Source organism: Narcine bancroftii, chromosome 2, assembly GCF_036971445.1.
Source record: "Narcine bancroftii isolate sNarBan1 chromosome 2, sNarBan1.hap1, whole genome shotgun sequence".
NCBI classification, from domain to species: domain Eukaryota; kingdom Metazoa; phylum Chordata; class Chondrichthyes; order Torpediniformes; family Narcinidae; genus Narcine; species Narcine bancroftii.
The window spans coordinates 52642878-52662413 of record NC_091470.1 but is presented as its reverse complement, the minus strand read 5'-3'; positions in this window follow the sequence as shown (position 1 = coordinate 52662413).

Sequence of the window (19536 nt, the reverse complement as noted above, 5' to 3'; positions counted from 1 at the left end):
CTTCTGTGTCGTGTCTCTCCATGATTTTATGAAAACACAATAACACCCATTTAAAGAGCACTCGAGAGAGAGGTGTCCAGTCTGTTGAATTTGAAGTAATTGTAAAGTAAATGTTTAAATTCTTCATTGTGGCTCTTGGCTCCATTATTGCTTTGAGACAAAGGCCTTTTTAAAATTGGCATTGGCTTGGAATTCAATACTGTTTTTTCTGTTTTGACATGGCTGTACCTGTAGTAAATACATGAAACACAAATACACTAACACAGACTGCTCTTACCCCATTTATATTTGTTTTACTTTTTATGTAAAAGTAATGCAACAAGTAACAGAAGGTTTGGAACATCTTTGAGAGTGATTAATGGGAGGCCAGAGCATTGCTGGAAAAGAGATGTTGGGTTCATGGTGGAGAATGACTCATTGTTAAACTGTGTGGAAAGGGGAATCTATTGTTTGGATCTATCTCCAATAAGAAGGGCAGCATGGTTGGCATAGCAGTTTGCGCAACGTCTTTATAGCGCCAGCAATCAGGACCGGGATTGGAATCCTGTGCTGTCTGTAAGGAGTTTGTATGTTCTCCCTGTGTCTGCGTGGGTTATCCCCAGGAGCTCTGGCTTCCTCCCACCTTTTGAAACATAGCAGAGGTGTAGGTTAATTGGGTATAAATTGGGCAGCATGGATTCGTGGGCCAAAATGGCCTGTTACTGTGCTCTGTCTAAATTTAAAAGAGGCAAGTACTTACTTCAACACCTTTAAAGATGGTTTCCTTTAGTTCATTCTCACCTATCCTTGAAGAGGATATTTCTCTGGTTTCCTATTCAAGACCATATTTGCAAAATGGGTCTCTGGTCCTTGGTTTTACTGTGGATTTTCAGGATTTGTCAGTGATGCTCAATGAGAAACTTTGGGACTTTTATGCATTAGATGAGATCCTCCACTTTATTACTCGAAGTTCAAAGTAAGGAATCCATGCTTGATTCTAAAAGAAAGATTCATTGAAGTAGTGTGCCCATTTCCGGGCCTCATACTTTACAAAGAGAGTCAAGGCCTTAGCAAGATGATGAAGAGATATGAGGCAAGATTGGAAAACTGATATTGTTTTCTTTGCAATGGAGAAGGTGAAGGGGAACCTAGAAAAATACAGCATAATAACAGGCTTTTCACCCACGTCTGTGCTGAACATAAAAGTTAATTTAAATTTAAAAATTGTTGTTTGCACACAGCACATATCCCTCTACTCCCTGTGTATTCTAGTGTCTATCTAGCAGCCTCTTAACCACTTCAATTTTATCTGCTACTACCACTACTGGCAACTTATTACAGACACCTACCATTCTACATGTAAAAGAACTTGCCGCATACATGCTGGCAACATCCCAATAAACATCTTCTGTACACGTTCCAAAGCCTCCACCTCCTTCCTTAAATGGGGCAACCAGAATTGCACACAGTATTCCAAAAGCCTAACCAAAGTTTTATATAGCTGCAGCCTGACATCCTTACTCTTATTCTCAATGCCCAGCCCAGTGAAAGCAAGTGCACTAATAAGGCTTCGCTACCACCACATTGATTTGTATGGTCACTTTCAAAGGTCTGTGGACCTAACCCCCACCCCCCTCCCCACTCCCATATCCCTCTATTAGCGATTTTAAGAGTCCTGCCATTTATTATGAACATTTACATTCCAGTTAAAATTGACTTTCCAACGAGTAATACCTCACACTTGTCTGGATTAAATTCCACCTGCCATTTCTTTGTCCCTAACTGTCACGGATCTATTGGAATTTTTTGATAGCCCTCTACACTGTTTATTGCTCTGCCTATCATTTGCAAACTTAATAGCCCAACCACTTACTTTTCATCCAACCCATTGATATCACAGCAAAAACCTCCCCACCATCGAGAACATCTACAGGGAACGCTGCCGTCAGAGAGCAGCAGCAATCATCAAGGATCCACGCCACCCAGCAAATGCTTTCTTCTCACTGCTGCCATCAAGGAAAGAGGTATAGGTGCCACAAGACAGCTCCACCATCAGACTCCTCAATCAGGGAATTATTTAAGGACTCTTACTTTTGCACTTTATTGGTTATTTTTCTCTGTACTACACAGTCAGTTTGTTTATGTTTCTTTATTTGTTTACATGTATGTTGTGTACAGTTTTTTTTGCACTACCATTCTGCCTCCTCCACAGGAAAAAGAATCTCAGGGTTGTATGTGATATGTACTCTGACCATAAAACTGAAATCTAAATAACAAACAAATGAGGTCCCAATGAGGACCTGTGGAGCACCACTGGTCTTGGCCTCCAGTTGAATAATATCCTTCAGTTACTACCCTCTGTCTTTTAAGGGCCAGATAATCCAAGTTATCGATTAATTGTTGAATCCATGCATCTGTACTTTCTGGATATGCCTACCATGAGTGACCTTGTCAAATGCTTTATGGAAGTCCAACTGGTAGATAAAGGAATGGCTGTGGATGTTGTCTACATGGATTTTAGTAAGGCCTTCAACAAGGTCCCACATGGGAGGGTAGTTCAGAAGGTTAAAACACTAGGTATTCATAGAGGGGTTATAAACTGGATTCAATATTGGCTGTGTGGGAGAAAACAGAGAGTGGTAGTGGATGGTTGCTTCTCAGACTGGAGGCCCGTGATGAGTGGTGTGCCTTAGGGATCTGTGTTGGGACCATTGTTGTTTGTTGTCTATATCAATGATCTGGATGATAACATGGTAAATTGGATCAGCAAGTTTGCTGATGACACTAAGATTGGAGGCATAGTAGAATGTGAAGAATATTTTCAAAGCTTGCAGAGGGATCTGGAACAACTGTGAGAATGGATGATGAAGTTTAATGCAGACAAGTGGGAGGTGATGCATTTTGGAAGAGCAAATGAAGGAAGGATATACACTGTAAATGGCAGGGCACTGAGGAGTGCGGAGGAGCAAAGAGACTTGGGAATACAGGTACATTAGTCCTTGAAGGTGATGTTGCAGGTGGTCAGGGTTGTAAAGAAAGATTTTGGCACCTTTGCCTTTATAAATCAAAGTATTGAGTATAGAAATTGGGATGTCATGTTGAAGTTGTATAAGTCATTAGTAAGGCCAAATTTGGAGTATTGTGTGCAGTTCTGGTTGCCTAGCTACATGAAGGATATCAATAAGATTGATAGAGTGCAGAGAAGATTTACTAGGATGTAGCCAGGTCTTCAGGAGTTGAGTTACAGGGAAAGATTAAACAGGTTGGGAGTTTATTCCTTGGAACAAAGAAGAAAGAGGGGAAATCTGATAGCAGTTTACAAAATTATGAGGTGTATAGACAGAATAAATGTGAGTAGGCCCTTTCCATTGAGATTAGGAGAGATAGTTATGAGAGGACATGCCTTTAGGGTGAAAGGGGAAAAGTTTAGGGGGGAATATTACAGGGAAATTCTTCACTCAAAAAGTGGTAGAAGTGTGGAATGAGTTCCTATCAGATGTGGTGGGTGCAGACTCGATCTGGAGTTTAAAGAATAAATTGGATAGATACATGGATGGGAGAGGTCTGGAGGGTTATGGAATGGGAGCAGGTTATTGGAACTATCTGAACAATGGTTGACACAGACCAGAAGGGCCAAATGGCCTGTTTTCTGTGCTGTAGCATTCTATGTTTTTTAACATCCACTGCACCAACTTGTCACTTTCTCAAAAAAAATTCAATCAAATTTGTAAGCCTTACCTGTCCCACATAAATCCACGTGGACTGTCCCTAATCTGATCATGCTTTTCCTAATCTGTCCATCTTCTATCACTAAGCATCCTCTCCAATAATTTCCCTACAACTCATGTAAGGCTCACCAGCCTAATTTCCTCTATCCTCCTTATTTCCCTTTTTGAACTATAGTACAACATAGGGTACTCTCCAGTTCTCCGGGACCTCTCCTGCTGCTGGTGAAGATACAAAGATCTCTGTTAAGACCCCCTCCTTCAATAACATAGGATATATCCCTCCAGGCCCAGATTCACCTGAAGACCCAGCACCATCTCTGCAAAATGACACCATGTTAGCATTCTGTGCACCATGCTTCCAATTGCCGTCCTCCAAGTCTTCCTCCTGTGTGAAATGTTCTTTCCTTTTTCAATATTTTTATCAACATTGAAATTTCACATCCAAAACTACAAAATACATACGGATATATTTTAAAAGTCAAAAAGATACATTACACTTAAATCAAATAATTTCATCAAAGGTAGCCCACACTTTAATCAGATTATATTGTATTGATACTTTATTATAAAAAGGAAAATCTAAACCTACTACCAAAAAAGAAGCTGGCCAAAAATAAGACAGAATTCTTATCAGAATGATAAATTACATCATTAGTCAACATTTCTACCTGCATAAGAAATCTACCTGCATAAGAAATCAAAGATTATAAAAGTAATTGAAAGTGTTTCAAAATTTGAATTCAAACCAGAAATTGAGCATGTAATCTTCTCTAAATTTAATAATGACCTGATGTCACGTGGCCATTGAGCACGTTGAGGTGGGGTAGTTATGTCACTCTCTCCAACAATACCAAATAAAGCAGCTAAGGGATTAGGTTTAAATTTAACTTTAAAAAGTGTAGAGAAAGTTTGAAATACTTTGTCTTAATATTTCTCAAGACTCTGGCATGTTAAGAACATATGAATTAATGAAGCGTCTTCATGGTTACATTCATCACAAAGAGGAGATACAAACCCATCAAAATGAGATCATTTGATTTTGGACATGTGAGCCCTTATGGACAACTTTAAATTGTAGGAGAGGTACTAACCAATTTGATAATTACATTCCAAATTTCTTCAGAAATTAAATGTTTTAAGTCCCGTTCCCAGGCTTTTTAAATTTTTTATCTGTGTGAAATGTAAAGTAGTCATTTAGTACCTCACCCACTTCCTCTGCCTCCAAGTATAAATTCCCTTCTTTATCCTTTGAGAGGACCTATCCTTTTCTGAGTCATCCTCTTGTGTTTAATATATGTATAAAATCCTCTTTAATCCTGATCACCAAGGATGTTTCATGGTCTCTTTAGTTCTTTCTAATGCCCTGCTTGAGCTCTTCCTGCAGTCGTTGTATTCCTCTAAGGCCCTGAATGAATATAGCTTCTTAAACCTTTCATACACCCCCTTTCTCTTTTCGACTAAATTCACAACTTCACTCATCATCCAAGGTTCTTTTACCTTGCCATCCTTGTTCTTCCTCCTTCTGGAATATGCCAGTCATAGTCATCTGCTGGTTTTTACATCATTTCCACAGGTCAGTTGTTGAATTGCCTGGTAATAACTGCTCTCAACTAGAACTGCTGTAAACTAAGATCATAATGATATCAATTTAGTGTTTACCCGTGAGTTCCAAACATATCCAAAATCATCTGGAAACCAATGGAATTGTGATTATTATTCCCAAAAGGCTCTCCCAATGCAACTCCAAGCATCTGAAATTTGATTGAGCTGTTCAGAACTCTGAGGAGCTTTGATAGTTGGAGTAAGGAGATGCAATTTTCAAGAGCAAGAGCGTTCATAACCAGAGAACGCAAATTGGAGGTGATTGCTCAAAGAACGGATTCAATGATAACTTTCAAAAGAGGATTGGATAAGTTCTTGAAATGGAAAGGAGTGGAGAGATAACAGACTCTTTCAAACATCTGAGTATGATGAGCCACATAGCCACTCGACTGCATTTTATTCTCCCACTCTAAAGTAGCTGATCCAGGAAAATCATTCAATAGTTCAAGATCAACTTTTGAAATCCATGGTATGACCACGGAAAATTTTATCTGCCTTGGGTGTTATGGCATAAAAGTCAGTTTCTCGTACTGACTAAAATGAGTCCCCAGTTGGTTTATGTGTCTCTTTTGGTTTATAAAATAGACATGTTTTAAAGGACATCTAAATTATTTCTCAAAATAAATTTCCAAAAGCTTTCAATTTCTATTAAGTAATTTGACTCATCGGGTTGCCTCACGAAATGAAGGACGAATGCGTCGATCCAGCAGGCTGCACGAGGCCCACAGCAGTGCCCTCCAATTGGCCACAACTAAAGGAGGTAACTGGCCTATCAAGGAAAGCAGATCGCAAATGCACCAATCAGTGCTTTGACCACCCCTCTCAGCTTGAAAATAAAAGCAGGGCTGTGAGCCCAATAAAGCTCAGTGTTAACTACACTCAACTGGGGTTCATGTCGTTCTTTCTGGGAACAGTGTGTTCTTTCTGAGCTAACTTCCTGTGCTTATAGGCTCCACAGAGCCATAGCTACATTTCTTTATTTATTTTGTGTTGCTTTTCCTATGTATTATTCGCTTTTCAAAACTAATTTGCTTTCAGTTTGTTTTTACATTTATATTTGTTCCTCTTTATATAGTTTTCAGTTTTTAAACCCCTGCATTCATTTACATTGTTCTCGTGTTACAATGGACGATTGTTTATTTCCTTCCACCCTGTACCTGATAATATGGGACTCAGTGCTGAGAGAAACTCATTTATTGGCACATTATTGCCCACCATTTGGAACTGCATATGAACAGAAGACTGGTTAATGCCTCAAGAATAGCACAGTACATGATACCGAGGGTGGTATATAAGACAAGCAGAGTTGGACAGACAGCTTGGGCTTCCATGTTGCTTAGTTTCAGTTCACTGAAGCATGGTGGTCAGCAACATCTTTTCTTCCTTTCAGCTTTCAGTACTTCTCTGCATACATTTGCATTCGCTCTTCAGTGTTAACAGGACTACTTTCAGGATTTAATGGTTCAGTCATCTTAAATTTTAAATTTAAATTTCGGGATACAGGACAGCAACAGGCCCTTCTGGCCCACAAGCCTGTGCAGCCCAAATACACCAATTAACCTACAAGCCACATACGTTTTTATTCATAACTTTTTTGAGTAACCTTTAACCATAAGATTATAGCAATATGAACAATGCATGAGAATGGATGGCCCTCAAATCACAATACTCATTGAATTGATTCCTTTCAGAACCACTTGTTCACTGGCAGTTTGTATGCTCCATAGAAATAAAAGATTTTGGGAGTTGCTTCAATCACAGTTTAGCCAAATTAAAACGATTTTTATTGAAAAATTGCATTTTTCTGCAATGGCATGCTTGTGAAGACATCATCATTATTTTGTGCAAATGAAGACCAGTTATTGCCAGTAGAAGAGGTTGAATGTCTTGCTTTCATGAGGATCATTTTATCAGCTGCGGGTTTTGTGCGTGAAACAGGGATTGAGAAAAAAAAAATCTCTGTATTGTGCCCAATATCTTTGATTTTGTTGATTGTGCAACACCATTGATGCAAAGGCCTGAAAATTCAGCGGCATTGTGTTCTTTTTCAGTCAAGAAACTGAAAGTTGATTTTTTGCAGAATAAAACATAATAGCCTTCGATGCTGATAAATCAATCAATCAAACACAAGAATCCTAAAATTTGACTGGGTTTTTCTAGGTGGGAGGTTGATGTCATTCCTTCTGGAACCCACCTTTGGCAGATTATGGGTAAACCTCGACCCAGCAGCCCTTGTCTGTTCCAATGGGCCAAGACTTTACAAATGTGGCACTGGATTGGAATCTTACAAGATATTAATCTATTTGGCTTTCCCAGCCCACATGGCAACACCATGATATCTGACCTGACCCCACGAATCCCAAATCCTGACCCTGTGACTAATCCCATAACCCACAACCACTTTTCCCATCAAATCTCTGACTGACCCAAGCCCCCAAACCAGCAACCACCAGTGCCGATCTTAATTCCCACTGTCCACACTCTAGCTGTGTCATGGATCATCACACACAAATTTTCCAGATGACAACACCACTGATCTTCTTCCTTCCCAATGCCCTGATCCTCCCCATCCATCCACCACCCCTCACAATCCTTGGACATCCCAACGCTGACCCAATACTTCCAGACAAACTATGCTCTTTCTCCCCTCATCACCTCTCACCGATTTCCCTTCCATTTTAACCTGGCCCCAACTCCTGATGCTCATTTTCCAGCTGCATGAAATTCAACAGAAAAGGATCTATTGACGGGAGTGTTAAACCATTGAAAAAAAAATATTTCAATAAAACAGTGAAAACAAAAAAAATATTTATATTTGACGCATGTAAATTTCACTCTCAAATCGCAGGAATATGAATCACTTGTGCCTTTTACAAATGACCGTGTTCCATATATTCTAAATCTCTTTATATAAGCACAAGTGTAAACCTTCTTTGATTGTCATCAAGCTGAACAGTGGGGTTTTAATAATATATATGTGCAGCACAGTAGAGGCCCTTCAGCCCACGGTGTTGTGCCAATGTAATAACCTACTCAAATGACTGCTGTAAGGTAAAAACATCATGAGATGGGACCGGAGAAGGAGTCACCCAGTGCTGGGCCATAACAAGTTGCAGTTGTGACCTTGTACTCTCAAGATAAGAGTGGGGATGACAAATTGATGTGCAGGAAGCTAGCAGAGAAGGATAGCAACAGTTTATTCATTGGACAATGTCATGGTATGATAATTTACTAAGTACGTATCCTAAGGTATAAAAAAACACCACTTGCTGATAACGGCAGAATGCGCTTTCTCCAACTATCACTGTTAGTTGCAAGTGTTACAATCCGGTAATAAAGAACCTTGATTTTGACTCAGTCTGGTGTCTGACTCACTCATTCTTGAACAAAGCAGACCTAACACTGCAAAGAATTTCCTTATTGCAAACTCCACAATCATTCTCAGTTCCATGTACCTATCTAATAGTCTCTGAAAGATCTTGCGTCTTTCCACCATATAAACACTACAGTAGGGCCACAGTCATATCAGCAAATAAATTGTGAAACTCATCAGCATGGAATTTGGAAAAAGTTTTCATTTTCATTCCCAAAGGCCTGTCTGTTACACTCTTTCAAGCACACTCATAAAATAAATATAAGGTGAAATATATTTCAGTGCTTCATTCAAAAGGTTATCTGGTTGTTTGAAAATTTATGTTATTGAAGAGACTGAGAAGACAAATCAATATGGACTTGATGCTCGATGAAAGAGTACTTCAAACCTTAGTCCTCTTCAAGTAATTGAGCTGTTCAGATTGACAGGAGAGCTATGAATTGGAGGAAAGCTCAAAGGAAAGCTGTATGAAGAGAAAGACCATAATTAATCAAAGTGCAAGAAAGAGGGAGAGAACAAAGGAGCAGCAACTTGCCGAGCTGGGGCAGAGGGACGGTTTACCATGCCAGTAAATAGAAAAATAACCCAGAAATGGTTTTGAAAAATGAAGACTATTCAAAGAAAATAATCGCAAAGATTACCAAGGCATTTGTGTGATGTAAAAGGATAGAGCATTTGAATAAGACTCTTTCATGGTGCCAGAAAAAATCTATCACAAAGAATATTATCTCTGCAGCTAAATGTTTTAGATGAACATAGATTAAAGTATGCCCAGGGGTGATTACCAGCCAGTAATTCCATTGAGGCAATCAGACATTGCAATAAACAATGAGAGGAGAGCTTGTGTAGTTTACAATCATCATCTGGACCTTAAAATGGAATTATTGCCTCAAATCACTCCCATGTGTTTGGTCTTGGTGAGCAAGATTGGTTGGCAGATGCCAGATGAGGATCCTGGACAATGAAATGCCTTGGTGATATTATTCCAATTCCCACAGAAAGGTGAACCGTTTTGATAATCAGCTAATCACCTGAAAGTTAACTGAGAAACAGCTGTCATCAGATATTCACAAAGGAAGTATATTCATCTTGTTCTCTTTACTCTTACCTGAAATGTACATAACTGAATTTAAATCTTATGCAAATACAAAGTATGTTTGGATACCAATTATTAGAATATCACAAAATATAGGAGTAGAAGTAGGGCAACCAGCCCATCAAGTCATTCTATCATGAGCAGATCCATCCTCCCACTCAGCCCCACTCCCCAGCTTTCTTGATGTCCTGACTAATCAAATACCTGTCAATTTCTACTTTAAATACACCCATGGTCTCACTTCCAAGGCAACGTGCGGCAACATCCCACAGACTCTTAAATTGACGTTGTTTATTCTGAGGTTGCGCCCTCTTGTCCTAGGCTCCCCTACCATAGGAAATTATGATTAAATTAAAGGGTTTATTGTTCTCCACATATGCTTTGAATTTTGTTATCCCACCCCTTTGTCACTGTTTCCTCTACCCCCCCCCCCCCCCGTTGCTTAGCTCCTGTTGATGGATTAGTCTCTAGCAGCTGTTTCAGGACTAACATTCCTTCACATTCGAGAAAACTCCTTAAATTCCAGCGTATTTAATATTTCCCCAAGAGTTTGATGTGAGCAAGTACTTTATTCAGCTCAAGAGGAGGATGCCTTATCTTGTGCAACACCTGAAGTGCTAGAGGAAACAGGCAGGTCAGGAAGCATTGATGGAAAGGATTAGAGAGTCAACAATTTGAGCTAAAAGAGTTCACCAGAATAGGGACAAGGGAAAGGAAGGGGGAGAGGGCCTAACAGAAGTTAGAGAAGTCAATATTGATGCCGTCTGGTTGAAGACTGCCAACAACACCTTCTATTATGTCAACCAGACGGCATCAATATTGACAAATTTCTGGCAGATTCCCCACCCCCCCCAACCTCCCTACTTTCCCTTATCTCTCTGGCCCCATTCTTCTTTCTCTTTTCCCCATCTGCCCGTCACCTCCACCTTCCTTCTTTATCTTACAAACCTTTCCCTTCCTTCCTCCCATCAGAGTGTATCTTTCTCAGCCCTCTGCCCCATTCCCCATCACCCCTTGGATCCTTTCTTCCCTTCCCACCTGTATTCACCTATCACCTATAGCTTGTGCCCACCCCCCCCCACCTCTTTATTCTGGTGTCTATCCGTTTGGTTTTTTTGCTATGTTTAATGAAGGGGTTCAACCCATAACATTGACTGTCTATTGGCCTCTGTGGATGCTGTCTGACCCAGTGAGTTCCTCCAGAATTTTAAGAGAAGCTTCAGTTTTCTGACATCAGCAGTCTTCTTGTTTACCAGTGCTTTATATTGTGTTTTCTTTAAGAACATTACCAAGATCAATCCAAAAAAAGAATTAATGCAGCTACATGCACAATAGTTGCTCTATTTAGATATCCCAAATGCAGTAAATGAATTAATTATTGACATCTGATGTGAAAATTATTTTAAATCACATGTTTTTGTATTTTAATCTTACGATTCTAATTAAAAATGTCAATTAAAAAAGAACTTAGGATATTTTCAAGCAATTGGCATTAATACTTAAGTCTTATTTGGAATTGGCAGGGGTGTACGAGTGAATGGGAGAGACTGAGGGAAGTTGATGGGAATGTAAGCAGAATACAATGGGATTGGTGTGGTATTCATGTAAGTAGATTCTTGATGAATAGCATGAACTTGGTGGAAATGAGTGGCCTGTTTCCATGCTGTATGACTCGATGTGGGAAAGCCAGCTATGATGATTAATATCTTTCCTTCCCAGTAGTAGGAACTAGAAATATAGAGAAAGCATTCTTAATCCACTGCAATTTTCCTTTAATTAATCACAGAATGTTCCTATTTTAGAGCACTTCCCCACAGCTTGTAATTAAATAATGGCCTGAGGTTGTAAAATCAGATTAAATACAGAACCTCCTAACTATTTAAATATTACCAAATACTTTAGGCTACAACAGCTAGTATCTAATTGATCAAATAGCATTTTCAATGCATCAAAAATCTATTCAGACTTTATTATCATTTTGTCATGTATTTGTTTCAATGGTAAAATGATGATTTGTTTTGACAATTTGATATGAAGAAACAGATATAATAGTTCAGTAATAATTCCAACAATAATTAATATTTGTTATTAAACCATTTTAATTAGAATTTTGTAAAGCCGGTGAGCAAAGTTTTATTTTTGATCATTTTTCTAAAGAATAAACTTAAGAATAAATTTTATTTTGGCGATGTGTTTTGGGGGATGTTGTGAACTGAACATAGGATTTCATTAATGCCAAGTCTATTCCACCATTGAGCAATATCTATGACAGGCAAATACTCAAATCAATTAAATGTGTGTTTGTTGGATTTGCATATGTATAAACAGCAGTGCCATGGTCTAAGCATCATTAAATATACATGCATTAGTGACCATTATTCATGAAAGTGCGTCTCCGTTATAAATTATGTATTATAAAAATATATAACCATTAAATATGCATTCATGATAAAATACCTATTTGTCATAAAACTATCTGCACAGCATAAAATATATATTGTAAAATATTACTCATCAACATATGAAATATGTACAATAATATAAGAGGAGTACTTCTGATAGTCGACTATGCCTGCCTCAACTATGCCTCTCTCTGGTAAATGCCAATAGTTCTGAATGGAACTACTTGCCTCTTTGACAACAGTCGATTCAGGATTTTGAACCATTTGCTGTAAAATGCAGACTTCCCAGATATTACAAATCAGAATAAGAAACCTGTCAGTTTCTTCTGCCACTGGAGTCCATACTCCAAACTAGGATGACCATTCCAAAGGAGGATATAGTTATAGATTACCATATATTACCATATATATGTGCATACACACATACACACACACACACACACACACACACATAACATGTACACATACACACACAGTATGTTTGCTTTTGTTGCAATACTGTTTAAATTGAACAGTATTGCAAAAACAACAAATGCAAACACACTGTATGTGTGTGTATGTGTGTGTGTAGTAACCTATGTCCATGTCCTCCTTTGGAATGGCCACCCTGCAACTGGGGAGCTACCTCTCAAATCCACCACAGGATCCAAAAACCAATTCAGTTCAGTGGGAATTGAAAGGATTTTTTTTAGATTTTTTTGAAGTTATTTTGACTGAGTGTTCAACTGAGTCATATCATCTGGCTTGTGCTAAGACCCAGATTTATGTAGGCCCACTGTAATTCTGGGGACCACAGAATAATTTATGCCAATGCATCTGCCATTCTCTTCTCTCACAGAAGTGAAGAGCTGTTGTTTGGAAAAGTTTTTACTCTGATTTTTAATTCTTTTCACAAGATGAAAATGTTTTAATGCACTGAAATTTAAGAAAATAAATATTTTTAGGTTTAATCTATCTCAATTCTATTGCTCTCTGAAAAGACTAAAGAATGCTTCTGAGCAGAAGATTTGGTTGAAGTAGATTGAAAAGTCCAAGAGACCCAAGTTGTAAAGTCTGCAGAGAAATATAGAAGGGTGATGAGTGTTGTACATGAAGTTGTCAGAAGATGTGGATTAAGCAAAACACAACAATGATACATAAAAATGGTGGACCTTAGAAACATGAATAAAATGAAGGTTTAAAACTTTCTGATGGGTAATGAATAATTAGTCAGGACAAGGATGGTTACTGTACATTTAATGCAAAATTAGTATAATAACGCTTCCACCAGCGTTGTCTCCGCTCCATCCTCAACATCCATTGGAGCGCTTACATCCCTAACGTCGAAGTACTCGAGATGGCAGAGGTCGACAGCATCGAGTCCACGCTGCTGAAGATCCAGCTGCGCTGGATGGGTCACGTCTCCAGAATGGAGGACCATCGCCTTCCCAAGATCGTGTTATATGGCGAGCTCTCCACTGGCCACCGTGACAGAGGTGCACCAAAGAAAAGGTACAAGGACTGCCTAAAGAAATCTCTTGGTGCCTGCCACATTGACCACCGCCAGTGGGCTGATATCGCCTCAAACCGTGCATCTTGGCGCCTCACAGTTTGGCGGGCAGCAACCTCCTTTGAAGAAGACCGCAGAGCCTACCTCACTGACAAAAGGCAAAGGAGGAAAAACCCAACACCCAACCCCAACCCACCAATTTTCCCCTGCAACCGCTGCAATCGTGTCTGCCTGTCCCGCATCGGACTTGTCAGCCACAAACGAGCCTGCAGCTGACGTGGACTTTTTACCCCCTCCATAAATCTTCGTCCGCGAAGCCAAGCCAAAGAAAAAGAAAAAGTATAATCAAGTACACACAGGCAACTAGTGCCCCAAAACCTTTTCTCATTCAAGCCATTCCTATTTTTGATTATCACCCACGCAGCGAATGACTTGTGGCCTTGTTAATAAAGTTAATATATCACATTCTTGGACACAACCTGTTGGTGACTATTATTGCAAAATGATGCTGAGCTGTAATGAATTTAAGTTACTCAATTCTTTTTTTAGTAAGTGATAGTGTCATTTTTAAATTCTTTTCTGGAAAGCTGGTATTCGGGGAAAAGACAGACATAGAACATAGAACAGTACAGCACAGTACAGGTCCTTTGGCCCACAAAGTTGTGCTGACCCTTAGACCCTGCCTCCCACATTAAACCATCCACTTTAAATTCCTCCATATGGTTGTCTACTAGTCTCTAGAAATTCTCCAATGTATCTGCCTCCACCACTGACTCAAGTAGTGCATTCCATGCACCAACCACTCTGAGTACAAAAACCTTCCTCTAATCCCTTCCTTGACTTTCCCACCCATTACCTTAAAGCCATGCCTTCTTGTATTGAGCAGTGGTGCCCTGGGAAGGAGGCGCTGGCTGTCCACTCTATTCCTCAATATCTGTCTACCTCAATCATACCTCCTCTCATCCTTCTTCTCTCCAAAGAGTAAAGCCCCAGCTCCCTTAATTTTTGCTCATAATGCATACTCTCTAAACCAGGTAAATCTTCTCTGCACCCTTTCCAACTCTTTCCTATAATGAGGCAACCAGAACTGGACTTAGTAGTCCAAGTGTTGTCCATCCAGAGTTTTGGTAAAGATTGCCATTTTTTAGCTTTGAATTTAACATGGAAACATGTAGCAGTCCGATATACTGACTTCCGTTGATGAAACTCTTTTGACATCTGAGCTGATATCCTTTAATTAACCACACCACCATTTGAACAGCCTCAGGGTGATGGAAGCTTACAAATATGGCACTAATAGTTAAGATGCTGAGATCTCTTCAGGCACTTGAAGCCTCATTTCACAGCCAAAGTGCCAGAGGCAGACTTTGTTTAATTGCAATTTATCCTGAGATGTTTTCCAACAAGATGAAAGTGACAAAGTTTAGAATGCGAATAATTACAGGCCATAACTGATGCTTGCTTAATGGTTTAAATTGTGGTAAATATTGAGTAACATGTTATCTGATGTGTCTGCATAACTGATGAAATTTTTACAGTATTTTGCAGTGAGTTCTTTAAAACTGTAATCATTGGACAAAATTCTTGCAGAGCCAAGGTTGATTTAATTTGGATTTTAGATCTGATTAATAATTTGCAATGTGGAGAAGTTAAAACTTAAATATCATGAACATAAAAATAAAATATTATATTTAAATGCTGCATATAATTTTCCATTGTAAACCACAGATGCCACCTGGTGGCTGCCTGCTTATGCCCCCATTGAATTGCATTTGGGACAAGAACAAAGCCAACATGAAAATAACCAGAAACTATGTGACCAGGTTAGATGCTTGCTGCTTAGTGGTTTGATTTTCAGAAGGTCTTATCAGGGGATGCTTTGGAAACAAATAACTTGGAACGGTTTAATAAGGGAAAATTGAATATAAACCAATTATTGGTTGGACCTGCTCTGAAGGCAGATGGAACTTGGGCCAAATATCAATGGGTATTTGAAGTGGTACCTTGATTGGCCCATTGTGATTCAGAGGGGGAATCTCAGCTCTGGCTTGAACAAGCAATCCTCTTTTCATTTTATTTCAGTCAAATTTCAGAGATATCTTAATAACAGGCCACCTAGGTTCATTTGGGAATGGAGCATTTCTGGTGAAGAATTACTTTCATGTTAGCCAGAGTGAATCATTTGGTCATTGTAGAATTTCCCCATTCCCCACCCCCACAAAAAAAAACATTAGGATGGTAGTTGTTAAACACAAAATGGTGGAAATACTCAGCAGATATGAAGAGAGAAAAGCAATCAATATTTTGAATTGATAAGGATAAACTAGTGGCATCTGTGAAACCACAGCCCAGTTAATGCTTTCCATGGGATTTGGGGTCAGCTGATTGAATGAGTGTAAGCACATCACTCTTAGAGTTGTCTGAATTCAGTTTCCTCATTGTCTTTGCTAATTATTTCTTCCGTGATCTTGAAATCTGGAATTTTCATGGAACATGAATTGACACTCAGTCAGACTAAGCTTTTGCGATGCAAAAACACAGCTTCACACTAAATGTTAGTAACAGTTGCTTGAATAGATGATTGTTTCCTCTGAGAACAGAATGGGTTTTATAATTGGATCTGAAATGCATTCTGAGACATTGCTGGTCCCAAGTCCCTGCTTAGCCTTGTATCCCATTAAACATTTCAGTTAAAGTACAATCAAAGCAAACTGCTCTATTTCTGTAATTATTCTATAATAATATAAAAATCTGATTTACATTGTTGCAACTGTTATAAATGTTGTTGACTTGTTTGGAATTCTTCCTGTCTTGTGTTTAATATTCTCCTGATCCATTTTAATAAAGTTATATACCCAACAGCTAGCAGGGTAAATTTTATTGCTTTGTGCTAGATTTTCAAAGAAAGTACAATTTTTATTTCTTCAAAGGATTTTGAACATCAGTATGAGCAGAGATATAGAAATGTGTAACATGTTGTTTATAATTTCAACAGTTTAATAACATACTTGAGAATTGTTGACCACACAGTATTCGTTTCTGCTCAAAGTATAATGAGCAAAATGTTGATGTTCAGGCAGATAATTGTACAAAATCTCTGGGTCAAGACAGAAGGCTTGAAGTTGCTGCAACAGGGCCCATTCCCATACATTAATACTGCTGTGTGTAGACCTGAGCTTACTGGCCCAGATGGATTTATTGCTAAGTGGCAAGCCCTTGAGTCACAACACATAATGGGGCCACAACAAGCCTCTAGTGCAGTGGTTCTCAACTTTTTTCTTTCCACTCACAAACCACTTTAAGCAATCCCTAGGCCATTGGTGCTCTGTGTTTAGTAAGGGATTGCTTAAGGTGGTATGTGGGTGGGAAGGTAAGGTCGAGAATCACTGCTCTAGAACCAATTATTACTGAAATATTTTGCTTGAGAAAAGTTGATATTGGCCCATTTCCTTTGTCAATTAGGTATGATTAAAACAGTGGTTCTCAAACATTTTCTTTCCACCCACATACCACCTTAAGCAATCCTTTACTAAGCACAGAGAACCTATGGCATAGAGAATACTTAAAGTGGTATGTAAATAGAAAGAAAAAGGTTGAGAACCACTGTTCTAGAAGCAAAGGTCTTCTGACTGTTATGGTGGTCATGGCTTTTCAATGTTCTTGATGTCTCATATACAGAACCATAGAATACTACAGCACAGAACCAGGCCATTGGCCCATCTAATCTGTGCAAAACTAATATTCTGCCTCATCCCATTGATGCACAGCCAGACCATAGCCCTCCATACTTGTCCCACCCAAATATCATTTTTTTTAAATTAATATCAAAATTGGGCCCATCTTCATTACTTCAGCTGGCAATTCATTCCACACTGGTCACCATCCTCTGAAAGAAGAAGTTCCTGACAATGTTTCCATTAAACATTTCACCTTTCATCTTCAATCCATATCCTCCAGTTCTTGTCTCACCTAATTTCAAAGAGAAAATGTCTGCTTGCATTTACTCTATCCATGTCCCTCATAATTTTGTATATCTCTTTCAAATCTCCTCTCATTCTACTACATTCCAGGCAATAAAATGCTAACCTATTTAACCTCTCCATGTAACTCAGATCTTCAAAGATGGCAAAGTTCTTACAAATTCTCTCTGCATTCTTTCAATCTTATTGATTATTTTTTCTTATAGCTAAGTGATCAAAACTACTCACACTCCTCCAGATTTGGCCTCACCAATATCTTATACAACTTCAGTATTGCATACCAACTTCTGTACTCAGTGATTTGATATATAAAGGCCAACATGCCAAAAGCTCTCTTTACAACCCTGTCGACCTCTTTCTACTTTCAGGGAATCATGTACTGTATCTGTATTCCCAAACTCCTTATTGGCTACTGGGATTCCTTAGAGATTGCCCTCTTAGTTTAGATGCGGTTGAAGAAAGCTATTTCAATCAAGATTTCAAAATTTATCTGTATCTGGACAGCTCTGGTAAATCCAGGGTTAATCATGCTTCTGTGCTGCAGTGGCCCATCATATCACTCAGTCTACCATTACTGCCATTACTATCTAACCAAGGAATCAAAATTGGTTTCTTGAAGACTGCAGAAGGTTATGCTGTGAGCAGCACCATGCCTCGTCTGGTGAAGCCACCACACAGGATAACATCCATGCTTAAAAACAAAAGCAGCATGCAATAGACAGGGCTCAGGAACAAACGATCAGATCAAAGCTCTATTGTTCTGCCACAGCTCGTCATGTATGAAGAAGAGGGCAGGAAAACTGAAGATGCTGGAATCCTGGGTGAACAAAAAGAAGATAGTGGGCCAACGTTTAAAATTATATATTTTTAATTGTTAAATTTAGACCTACAGCACAGCAACATGCCCTTCCAACCCACAAGCCCTATCCTGCCCAAATACCCCAATTAACATAAACCCCCATACTTTTTGAAGGGTGAGAGGAAACCAGAGCACCCGGAGGAAAGCCACAGACACATCAGGAAAATGTACAAATTTCCACAGACGGTGCCAGATTTGAACCCAGATCTCTGGTGCTGTAACCCAAATGGGTGGGGACCATACATCGAGACTGTCTCACTGTATGGATTATTAATCTTGACTTCTTCCTGATATCACCAATATCGCTGAAGCCATTCTTCCACAAACTTGAACCACTCCACCTGGCATCAAGAAACAAGTGAGCATAGCAAACAGCACAGGCTTTGGAACTGGAAATCTATTTGAAAGCAGCAGAGAAAGTCTATGCTTTAGACCTACCTGTGCCTGTAGCCAAGCTGTTTCTGTTGAGTCTCGTATCCAGTTGACAATGTGCAAAAGGACAGGACCAATCCAAGTTTAAGTTTATTGTCGTCTGATTGTACATGGACTAACCTGATAAAACAGCATATCTCTGGACCATAGTGCACACCCTCACACAAATGACATTTCAACGTAGCAATCCAAAATAAATATACGTAAAAATAATTCATGGGGTCTCAGATAGTCTTACTGCTTGTGGGAAGAAGTCGTTTCCCAGCCTGGCAGTCCTGGCTTTTCGAGGGAAGACCCCAGTGCTCTTGTCTATACTCACCCTCTGTACTAAATTCCTATGTGATGCTTTGCAGCTACCATAACATTCTATGATGCAGTAAGATAGGACATTCTCTAATGTGCTCCTGTAGAATGTTATTAGGTTGGTGGCTGGTAGCCTTGCCCCCCTAAACCTCCTTAGGAGGTACGGGCACTGCTGTGCCTTTCTGACTAATAAGAAGGTGTTGTGGGTCCAGGCTAGGTCATCCTTTAGATGGATGCCAAGGAATTTTGTGCTCCCCACTCTCTCTATGACAGAGCCATTGATATGTAATGGG